Source organism: Bubalus kerabau, chromosome X, assembly GCF_029407905.1.
Source record: "Bubalus kerabau isolate K-KA32 ecotype Philippines breed swamp buffalo chromosome X, PCC_UOA_SB_1v2, whole genome shotgun sequence".
NCBI classification, from domain to species: Eukaryota; Metazoa; Chordata; class Mammalia; order Artiodactyla; family Bovidae; genus Bubalus; species Bubalus kerabau.
In genome coordinates this window covers 119,920,265-119,930,832 of record NC_073647.1, presented here as the reverse complement: position 1 = coordinate 119,930,832, position 10,568 = coordinate 119,920,265, and the positions used below count along the sequence as shown (strand labels likewise).

Below are 10,568 nucleotides of genomic sequence, written 5' to 3'. Positions count from 1 at the left end.
CAAAATGCTTTCCACAGGTTTGGCCCGAGGGGGCCCTTTGATCTGCTACCATGCCTTCAACACGCACCCCATCATCTCCACCACCCCTGGAGTCCTCTCTGCTAGGAAACCTCTCCCTGCTTTCATCCCTGGTCTTATCAAAATGCTGCCTCAGCACTCAGTGCCAGGTTGGTGAGCCTTGCCTGTTGATGACCTGAGTGCCCAGCTTCCCAGGTGTTTGCTAAATCACCAACATGAAGCTGAAGCCAGCGTGCTCTAGCAGGTCTGCCAAACCCAAACAGTCTCATTTTGAGCCTCAGTTGCCAAACCTGAAATTTCAACATGTTTGTGAGTGGTGGATGGGTGAATCTCCTCTGCTTCTTGGGCTATCTAAGTAGATGCAGGGCCTGCCTGGTCTCCCAGAACTTGGCCCATTGAAGGAAGAAATCATTACGACTATTATTTTTCTTTTGAAAAGGGTATATGTTCCAGTTAGTGCTTACTGTGGAGAACCTGTGGAATTTTCCTTAAGACTGGAGAGATGGCTTGGAAGGATTATGTTTTAACTGCTCAAAATGGACCCTCTGTCACCCATGGTGGAGAAGGCAATGGCACCCCACTCCAGTACTCATGCCTGGAAAATCCCATGGTTGGAGGAGCCTGGTAGGCTGCAGTCCATGGGGTCGCTGAGAGTCAGACACGACTGAGCGACTTCACTTTCACTTTTCACTTCCATACACTGGAGAAGGAAATGGCAACCCACTCCAGGGTTCTTGCCTGGAGAATCCCAGGGACGGGGGAGCCTGGTGGGCTGCTGTCTATGGGGTCGCACAGAGTCGGACACGACTGAAGCGACTTAGCAGCAGCAGCAATCACCCATGGCCTCCTCCTCAGGATGTTTAGGCCACTAGGCCCCAAAACTCTAAGGGAGGTGTATGCTGAGGTGGCGAGGCCTCTCCTAGCCTTTGGGGTACATATCAGGATAGGCCACCATGGCCAGGTTTCCCTGCTACCAACACAGGCCACGGGGGCTTCCACTGGCCTGCTCCTGGGACCCTCGTCCCATCACCAGGTCTCAGCCCTGCTTGGGGAGTTGAGGGTATGCAGTGCAGCTGGGTTTCTGTGAGGGAAGAACTTCCTCATTAAAGGAAAGCTGTCGTAGGAGACATGGAGAAGCATTGCTGGGAGAATCTCCAGGAAGGAGGGAGATTCCTGCCCAGAGCTTCCCTGGGGGGGGGCAAACAAATTGGGGGCTCTGGCTGCTTTTATGCTTTTACCTCCAGGAGGGCCAGACTCCTTTTTTGAATCCAAGAGGGATCTATAACCTAGGCTTCTTTATTCAACAAATATTTTGTGAGCGGTTGCCAGGTGCTAGGAGCTGGCCTAGGTGCTGGGGATGTATCGGTGAACAAAATGGACAGAAGACTCCATCCCCTCATGGATTTTGCATTCTAGGAATGGGGTAAGACAATGAACATACTACAGGAGAAATGATTGCATTTCTTTAAAAGAGAAATGCTAAGGAAAATGTAAAAGGAGAGGAGAAAAGGAGAGTTGGGAGGATGAGATGTGGGTGGTGGCTGCCTTGAATAGGGTGCCATTGGAGCAAAGGCTCAAAGGAGGTGAAGGAGTAGGCCAGACAGTTATCTGGATGAAGAGTGTTTCAGCCAGAGAAAACAGTCAGTGCAAAGGTCCTAAGGCAGGATGGCCTGGGACGTTCCAGGAGCACCAAGGAGGCCAGGGTGGCTAGGGCAGAGGGAGGGGGAGAAAACGAGGTATGAGCAGAGGTGCAAGAGGTGGGGCAGATTCTTGTACCCTATGGTATCCAGGAGATCACTGTCAGTGCCTTGGCTTTTACTTCGAGTAAAATGGGGAGTCACTGTAAGGCTTTGAGCAGAGTGACATCATCTGACTTAGATTTTTTATTTAATTTAATTTAATTTTTATTTTATATTGGCGTATACTTGATTTACAATGTTGTGTTAGTGTCATGTGTACACCTAAGTGATTCAGTTATACATATCCATGTATCCATTCTTTTTCAGATTCTTTTCCCTTATAGGTTATTGCAGAGTATTTAGTAGAGTTCACTGTGCTATATAATAGGTCCCTGTTGATTATTTTTTACATAGTAGTGTATATATGTTAATCCTAAATTCCTAATTTATACTTCCTCCTCAACTTTCCCCTTTGGTAACCATAAGTTTGTTTTTGAAGTCAGTGAATCTATTTCTGTTTTGTAAATAAGTTCATTTGTATCATTTATTTTTTAGATTCAGCATATAAGTGATATCATATTTGTCTTTGTCTGACTTACTTCACTTAGTAATAATCTAGGTTCATCCACATTGCTGCAAATGGCAATATCTTGCTCTTTTTTATTGCTGAATAATATTCCACTATATATATGTATCACATCTTCTTTATCCTTTCATCTATCGATGGACATCTGGGTTGCTTCTGTGTCCTGGATATTGCAAATAGTGCTGCAAGGAACATTGGGGTGCATGTACTTTTTTGAATTATGGTTTTCTCTGGATATATGCCCAGAAGTGGGATTACTGGATCATATGGTAGCTCTGTTTTTACTTTTTAAGGAACTTCCATACCATTCTCCATAGTGGTTGTACCAATTTACATTCCTACCAACAATGTAGGGGGATTCCCTTTTCTCCATGCCCTCCCCACATTTATGTTTTGTAGACTTTTTGATGATGGCCATTCTGACCAATGTGAGATAATACTTAGTGTGGTTTTGTTTTGCATTTCATTTCAACATCATTAGTGATGTTGAGCATCTTTTCATATGCTTTTTGGCCTTCTATATGTCTTATTTGGAAAAAATGTCTATTTAGATCTGCTGTTTGTTTGATTGGGTTGTTGTTTTTGATATAGAGCTGCATGAGCTGTTGGTATATTTTAGAGATTAATCCCTTGCTGGTTGCTTCATTTGCAAATATTTTCTCCCTAAAAGTGTGGGTTGTCTTTTTGTTTTGTTTATGGTTTCCTTTGCTGTGCAAAAGCTTTTAAACTCAATTAGGTTCCATTTGTTTATTTTTGTTTTTATTTTCATTACTCTAGAAGGTGTGTTCAAAAAGATCTTGCTGTGGTTTATGTCAAAAAGTGTTCTGCCTATGTTTTCCTCTAAGAATTGTATAGTATCCAACCTTACATTTAGGTCTTTAATCCATTTTGAGTTTATTTTTGTGTATGGTATTAGAGAATGATCTAATTGTATTGTTTTACATGTAGCTGTCCACTTTTCCCAGAACCATTTATAGTCTCTTCTCCATTTTATATTCTTGCCTCCTTTGTCATAGATTAATTGACTGTAGGTGCATGGGCTTATTTCTGGGCTTTCTATCCTATTTCATTGATCTATATTTCTGTTTTTGTGCCAGTACCATATTGTTTTGATGACTGTAAGCTTTGTAGTATAGTCTTAAGTCATGGAGCCTGATTCTTCCAACTCCGTTTTTCTTTCTTAGGATTGCTTTGGCTCTTCAGGGTCTTTTGTGTTTCCTTACAAATTTAAAATTTTTTTGTTCTAGCTCTGTGAAAAATGCCATTGGTAGTTTGATAGGAATTGTATTGAATCTGTAGATTGCCTTGGGTAGTATAGTCAATTTTGACAATACTGATTCTTCCAATCCAAGAACATAGTATATCTTACCATCTGTTTGTGTCAGCTTAGGTTTCTTTCATCAATTTCCTATAGTTTTCAGAGTACATGTCTTTTGCCTCCTTAGGTAGGTTTACTCCTAGGTATTTTATTCTTGACTTAGGTTTTAAAGGGGTCACCTTTTTAATACAGACTTGGCAAAATTATTATGCAGGACTAAAAGGGACTAAGCAATACTAAATTTAAGTATTGAGTTTCTAAAAGTGTTAAGCATTATTGGTCCCAGTTGCTAGGAGTCTAGCAGGCTCTTCATTTAAGGACCTCACTGTGTATGTGTATGAGTGTGTGTGGGGGGGCAGGGGGATGTCCTGTTAGAGGCAGTAAACACATTCAATTATAACACCAAGGGAAGAAGCACAGAGACGATGCGAGGGGTCAAGGAAAGCCTTCTCAAAGAATGACAGAACTGGGTTTTGAAGACTGAATAGGAGTCTTCCAGGTTGGACAAAGCAGGAAAGGTCATTCTAGCAAAGGATATAACCTGTGGAAAGGAATGGAGGCTTGAAAGAGCAGAGAATTATAGTAATTCGGGGAATGAGTGGATGTTGTATTGTGGCATGTGCCAGAAGGAGTGGTCAGAAATGAAGTTGAAGAGAGAAAGGGGAGAGACAGAGTGAAAGAGAAGAAATGCCCACCCCTTTTCCCATGGCAATTGGAGATGTGGTCTCTGCCCAGGTTTCACATGTCAGCAACAAAAAGATCTCTGGTTTCCGAGATTTCACCTGACCAAGTCTCATATATTCTCTGTGCTGTGTTTTGTCCTAGTTTGGGTTGATTTTTTTTTCACTTTTATGTTTTTATTTATCAAAACTTGCACAAACCTGACCTCATTTAAAATGACACAAAACACACAACCAGGACACACACAGAGAAGCAGACACAGTGCAAGGAGTTTATTTGGGAGGTGATCCACAGAGACATCAGTAAGGGCACAGGAGGGAATGAGACAGGGAAGGGGAACAAATAGTAGAGAGAGGGTGAATAAGCAGATGAGAAATAGACTCAATCCTGCCAGGTCGTCTGGGAATGAGTGTAGAATTTACCCGAGGGGTGATGGAGCTGGGCTATTAATTCTTCAATCCCATCAGTCATTAGTTAAGGGCTGCTCCTTTAGGGTGGTAACTCCTTGGTCCTCATAGCCTGCCCAGAAGCCAGGGAAAACCCCCAGGCAAAGAGCTAGGCTATGAATGTTGCATATGGTACCCATTACAATTTGTATACATTTCTCCAATCACCTATTATGTCTATACCACTGTGCTGGAGAGGTCTTGAGCCTACCTGGGGCCAAGGAGGATGCCAATGTGGATGGAGTCAAAAGAAGATCAGACCCAGGCCCACCCTGGGGTATTCTGGGCTCCATCTTGCTGTGGTCCACATGACACAGACTCGGGTAAAGGGACGGATGTTTGTCTTCTTGCGTCTGGCTTCTTTCACTTAACCTAATGTCTTCATGGGTCATCCGTGTTGTAGCCTATGTCCAAATTTCATTCCTTTTTAAGGCTGAATGATATTCCATGGATAGACCATATTTTGCTATGGACCTCTCGGTCACCTCCACTTTTTGGTTATTGTGAGTAATGCTGCTTTGAACATGGGTGAGCGATTATCTGTTTGAATCTCTGCTTGCAGTTCTTTGGGGTCTGTACCTAGAAGTGGAATTTCTGGGTCACAGTGCAATTCTATGTGTAACTTGTTGAAAAACCATCATTCTGTTTTACACAAAGGCTGAACCATTTTCCATTCCCTCCAGAAATACATAAGAATCTCCTTTAAAGACACTTGGGTACTGCTCTTCCCACCAGCTGGGGAGGTATGGAGGATAAGGACCCTCCCCACTCCACAGAAGGATTGTGGCAGTTTCAAGTGAGGACCTGGACTTCCCAGGTGGCTCAGTGGTAAAGAATCTGCTGGCCACTGCAGGAGACGTGGGTTTGATCCCTGGGTCAGGAAGATCCCCTGGAAGAGGACAAGGCAACCCACTCCAGTATTCTTGCTGGGAAAGTCCCACAGACAGAGAAGCCTAGTGGGCAACAGTCCATGGGGTCACAAAGAGTCAGATATGACTGAGCAACTAAACAGCAAGTGAGGATACACCCAGACTTACATGGCAAGGGTTGGTGACAGCTGAGGACACCCTTCGGTCTCTGAGTGTCCAGTTCACTCAGCTATGGGCTGCATCATTTCAGCTGGACTATGTCATGGTGCCGGTCAGCTAGGAGGACATGGGTTTGGATCCGCCTTTCCTGGGGCTGGGTGACAGCTGACAAAGGAGTTTGACATCCTTAGCCTCAGTTTCCTTCTCTGTTCAAACAAATGGGAAGCGTAACTGGGCAGGGGTGGCCACTCAGTGAGGTCATGTGAGTCTCAGGCTTAGCATGCAGGGCCTGGCAGATAGTACGTGCTCAGTCAGTGGACATCACTATCATTATGATCTGTTTCTGGGGATCCCTCTGTGGGTGAGCGTCTAGGTGGCAATGCAAGAATGTAAAGTCAAGGTTATGAGATTCCTTGATGTCCATTTCTGTGCTAGGATTTGGGGCTGGAGCGCAGTTGGGGATGCCATAATACACTGCCCAGGTTACCTTTAAGAAAGCACTTGGGACTTTCCTGGTGGTCCAGTGGCTAAGACTCCATGCTCCCAATGCAGGGGGCCTGGGTTCGATCCCTGGTCAAGGAACTTGATCCCACCATGCTGCAACAAAAGTCGAAGATCCCGTGTACTGCAACTAAGACCTGGTGCAGCCAAATGAGTAAATAATTAAAATAAATATATTGAAAAAAAAAAAAAAGAAAGCACTTGCTGCCCTGGTTTGTGGGGTATTTTCAGGGGCCCCCTCTGACTATAAGGACTTTCAGGGGCAGCCTCAGCTACAGAGTGTCTCGGTCAAAGTCATGCCCTTCCAGTGACCTTTTAATGTGGGGGTATAAAGGCGTAGGCATCTAGGCCCACCTCTGGACAACTCAGTGGAAGGCTGAATGATGCCCAACAGCCCCCCAAGGTGTCCATGCCCTAGTTCCAGGAATCTGTGTGTGTCACCTCACATGGCAAAAGGGACTGTGCAGATATGATTAAGGATCTGGAGGTGGAGAGGTTATCCAGGTAGAACCAATGGGGGGCTTCTAAGAGGATGGCAGAGGATCAGGGTCACAGAAGGAGATGTGATGATGGAAGCAGGGGTCAGAGTGATGTGCTTGCTGACTCTGAGGTTGAAGCTTGCACCCAGGGCCAAGGGATGTCTGCTGATGGCCTCTGGAAGCTGGAAAAAGCAAAGAAATAAATGCTCCCCTGATGCCTCCAGAAGGAATGCAGTCCGGTTGACACCTTGATTTTGGATTTCTGATCTCTTGAATTCTAGGAGAATAAACGTGTGGTGGTGGAAGGCAGCAAGTCTGCGGGAATTTGCTCCAGCAATAATAGGAAGCTAGTACAACTCTGAATGCGGGGCCGGCTCCAGCACTCCCTCTGCTCAATCCTGCTCTCCTCCTGCCCTTCCACAGGGGTTGGTGCAGCAGGCTCTACCTGATAAGCATCCTGTGTCTTAAACTGCATCTCAGAGTCTGCTTCCTGGGAAACCCAACCTGCCACAGCTCACACACACACATACACATGCGCGTGCACGTGTGTGTGTGTGTGTATGTATGTATGTATATTGTCGTTTAGTTGCTCAGTCATGTCTGACTCCTGCAACCTCATGGATTGTAGCCCGCCAGGCTCCTCTCTCCATGGGATTCCCCAGGCAAGAATACTGGAGTGGGTTGTCATTTCCTTTTCCAGGGGATATTCCCAATCCAGGGATCAAACCCACGTCTCCTGCTTGGCAGGCGGATTCTTTACCACTGAGCCACTCGGGCAGCCCATATGTATGTAATATGTGTATATGTGTATGTATACACACACATATATTTATATATTTTGCAGCTTTATTACGGACAATTTCAAACAGACACAAAAGTAGCAAGAATAATGATCTTCTGTGATCTCATCACCCCCAGCTCAGATAATCTCCAACTCATGGTTAATCTTATTTGATTCATGTGGGAATGGTAATTTAAAGGGCAAAGCAAAGCTCTCATCCTAGAAAACGTTCTGGTCCGCGTGGGGACTTCAGAAGGTGCAGACATCTCTGCGGCCAAGAGAATGCCAGGCCACAGTCCCCACGTCAGTGAATATGGGGCCAGGGCACAGAGAAGCAGCCTTAGAGAAAGGCAAGGCAGAGGAGACGCAGCCAGAGCAGCAGGACAGTTCCGTCTTGAAGAGTGGGTCCTAGGTCACGGGAAAACTCACCTAAAGGGTCCCAAGTCTGGGCAGGAGGCAGGTGATGTGTGAAGGGACAGTGGCAGGCAGCACTTACCTTTGTGTTATACTCCATTGTCTTTCTGATCTTCCCCTAAAAAAATAAGCCTCTCCTGCTTCTACATGACCCTGTCAACAATAGCAATGTGAGAATAGTGCCAGGTGCTGGGCGAAGCACTTTACACAGGTCTTCTCACAAATCTGCCCAACAACCCTAGGAGGCAGACTCTATTTTTATCCCCATTTGAGTGAGACTCAATGAAGTAAGGCCACTTGGCCAAGGTCCCATGGATGGTATATTAGTTTCCTAGGGCTATTATAACAAATGACCACAGACTGGGTGGTTTACAACAATAGAAATAGATTCGCTCACAGTCCTAGAGGCCAGCAGTTTGAAATCAAGGTGTTGGCTAGGCTGCACTCCCTCCAGAGGCTTTAGGGCAGAATGCTTCCTTGCCTCTTCCCACTTCTGGTGGCCCCAAGTGTCCCTTGGCTTGTAGCTACATCACTCCATCTCTGCCTCTGTCTTCACATAGCCTCCTTTCCTCTTCCTATGTCTTCTCTGTATTTCTTTTACCAAGACATTTGTCACTGGGTCCTGGGTCCACGTGGATAATTCAAGATCTCATCTCAAGATCCTTACTTGAAATACATCAGCAAGCACCCTTTTTTCCAAATAAGCTCGCATTCCCTGGTTCCAGGGGTTAAGACATGGACATAGCTTTTTGGATGCCGGCAGTCAACCCACAACAGGTAGGAAGAGGGGGACCAGGGGTCTGCACGTAAGAAAAAGGATCTGCTGTTCCTGGCATGTGATACAGTCTTGCCAAGAAGAGCAGGACCAGTAGGAACCCCTTGTCCTAGTTTTATGACGTGGCCACAAGGTCTTTGACACACCTCCCATGGAAAGGTGGTGTCATTGCCTCTCACCTTGAACCTGGATGGGCTTGCGACTCACTTGTAACCAAAAGAATGTGACATGACCTCCAATGGTGCATCAGAAAAGGCGATGCGGTGTCTGCCTTTTTTGTGGAACCATTTGCTTTTGGAGCCCTGAGCTGCCATGTGGACTGACTGACTGCCCTGAGGCTGCCATGCTGGGAGGAAGCCCAGACCATATGGAGAGGTCCCACCTAGGTATTCTGCCCAAGAGCTCTAGCTGAGACAGCAGACAGCCAGCACCCACTGCCTCCAGATAATTCCAGCCCCATCTATCCAGCTTCCCCGCTGAGGCCCCAGAAATGATGGAGCAGAGACAAGCTGTCCCCACTGTCCCCTGTCTGAGTTCCTGACCCACAGAATCGGAAGATAATAAAACGGCTGCTCTGTGCCACTGTCTGGGGGTGGTTTGTCACACAGCAGTAGTAATCAGGACACCCCCTCCTTGTCTAGAGAAAGCCCCAAACTGGAGGTCATCAGTTCCTGAGAAATAAATCTGATTCAGAGAGAGACAAAGAAAATGTATCCTGTTTGAACCAGCACCCCTGCCCCAATTCCCGGTGGTTCTGTGATGAGAGATGGGGCGGGGGTGGGGCATAGAAAATGGAAACAGCTCCTTTCAAGCATGAGAAACCGCCCCTCCCCGAACTCACTCACAGACAGAGCCTTGGGGCCTGAGGCTGCAGCCAAGCCTCCCCCCAGCTGCCTTCCCTCCAGCCTCTGCCAGTGGAGCCCAGCAGCAGTTACCATTTCCCATGCAGCTGCAGCTGACAGCAGGTCCCCCCCACCCCCAACACTGGCCCCATCCCTCCACAGGTCCTGACCGCATGCCCCCAGGGGCCCAACCTACCCTAGCCCAAGGGGCTGACGCTCCTCCAGTCCTGCCTTTGCCAGGGCTCGGGGTCTGTCTGCAGCCCGGGCTGCCAATTATAGCACAGGCTCGCTCACTCGCAGGGTTGGATCTTGGGATTTTTGTCATTTGCTATGCGGAGGTTTTCTTTCTGACTAATTTGTTTACCAGGTTTAATTCTTCAATCATGTTTTCATTTTACGAGATTTCAGGGTAATTATGAACTTTGAATAAATCCATCTGAGGTACCAAAGTGCACTCTGCTACACGAGGGCCTGCCATTCTGTTGCTACACTTGAGATTTGGTGTGAATAGGACCTTTCCTGCCCGCCCCCACCCCCCAACGCCAGCAATTGAAAACAGCTGGGCCTCTAGGAGCCAAGGTCGGGATTTGAGAAAAAGCCACAAGCTGAAAACCACATCGGAGTTGGGGAGAGATGGAATCAGGCGGGTGTGTGAGCGAGGCTCCAAAACCTGTGAGAATCTGGCCTCTCTCCACCCACCTCGCCCAGGCTGCTCCCCCCACCCCAGGGCATCTGGCAGAGACACCCGAGGCCCCGGCTGTCCCAGCGTTGCCAGCTGAATGTCTGCCGCAGCAAGATGCAGTGATTCCTGGGAGAGGACCAGATGCAGAGGCTGGAGCCTCGGGCCCGAGTTCCAGTTGCATAGCCCTCAGCAGTGTGGCCACAGGCAAACTTTCTGACCCTCAGGAGCAAAATAGAAATAGATCGAGGGGGATGATGACCCCCTCCTCTTTGCAGGCTTGTCATGAAGGACTTGCTGTATGAAGCGGCATTTTGTAAGCTGTATCATTTGGCACAGTT

General features: G+C 46.9%; 1 long non-coding RNA gene across 1 annotated transcript; it reads right to left on the bottom strand.

Moving 5' to 3' along the window:
• Positions 1–4,428: 4,428 nt before the first annotated feature.
• Positions 4,429–10,110, bottom strand: LOC129639712 (uncharacterized). Its single transcript, XR_008708564.1, has 4 exons — positions 9,745–10,110; positions 6,244–6,394; positions 5,766–5,962; positions 4,429–5,307 (listed from the first exon to the last, which is right to left on the bottom strand). It is a non-coding gene; the product is annotated as an uncharacterized LOC129639712 (long non-coding RNA).
• Between the last annotated feature and the right edge of the window lie 458 nt (positions 10,111–10,568).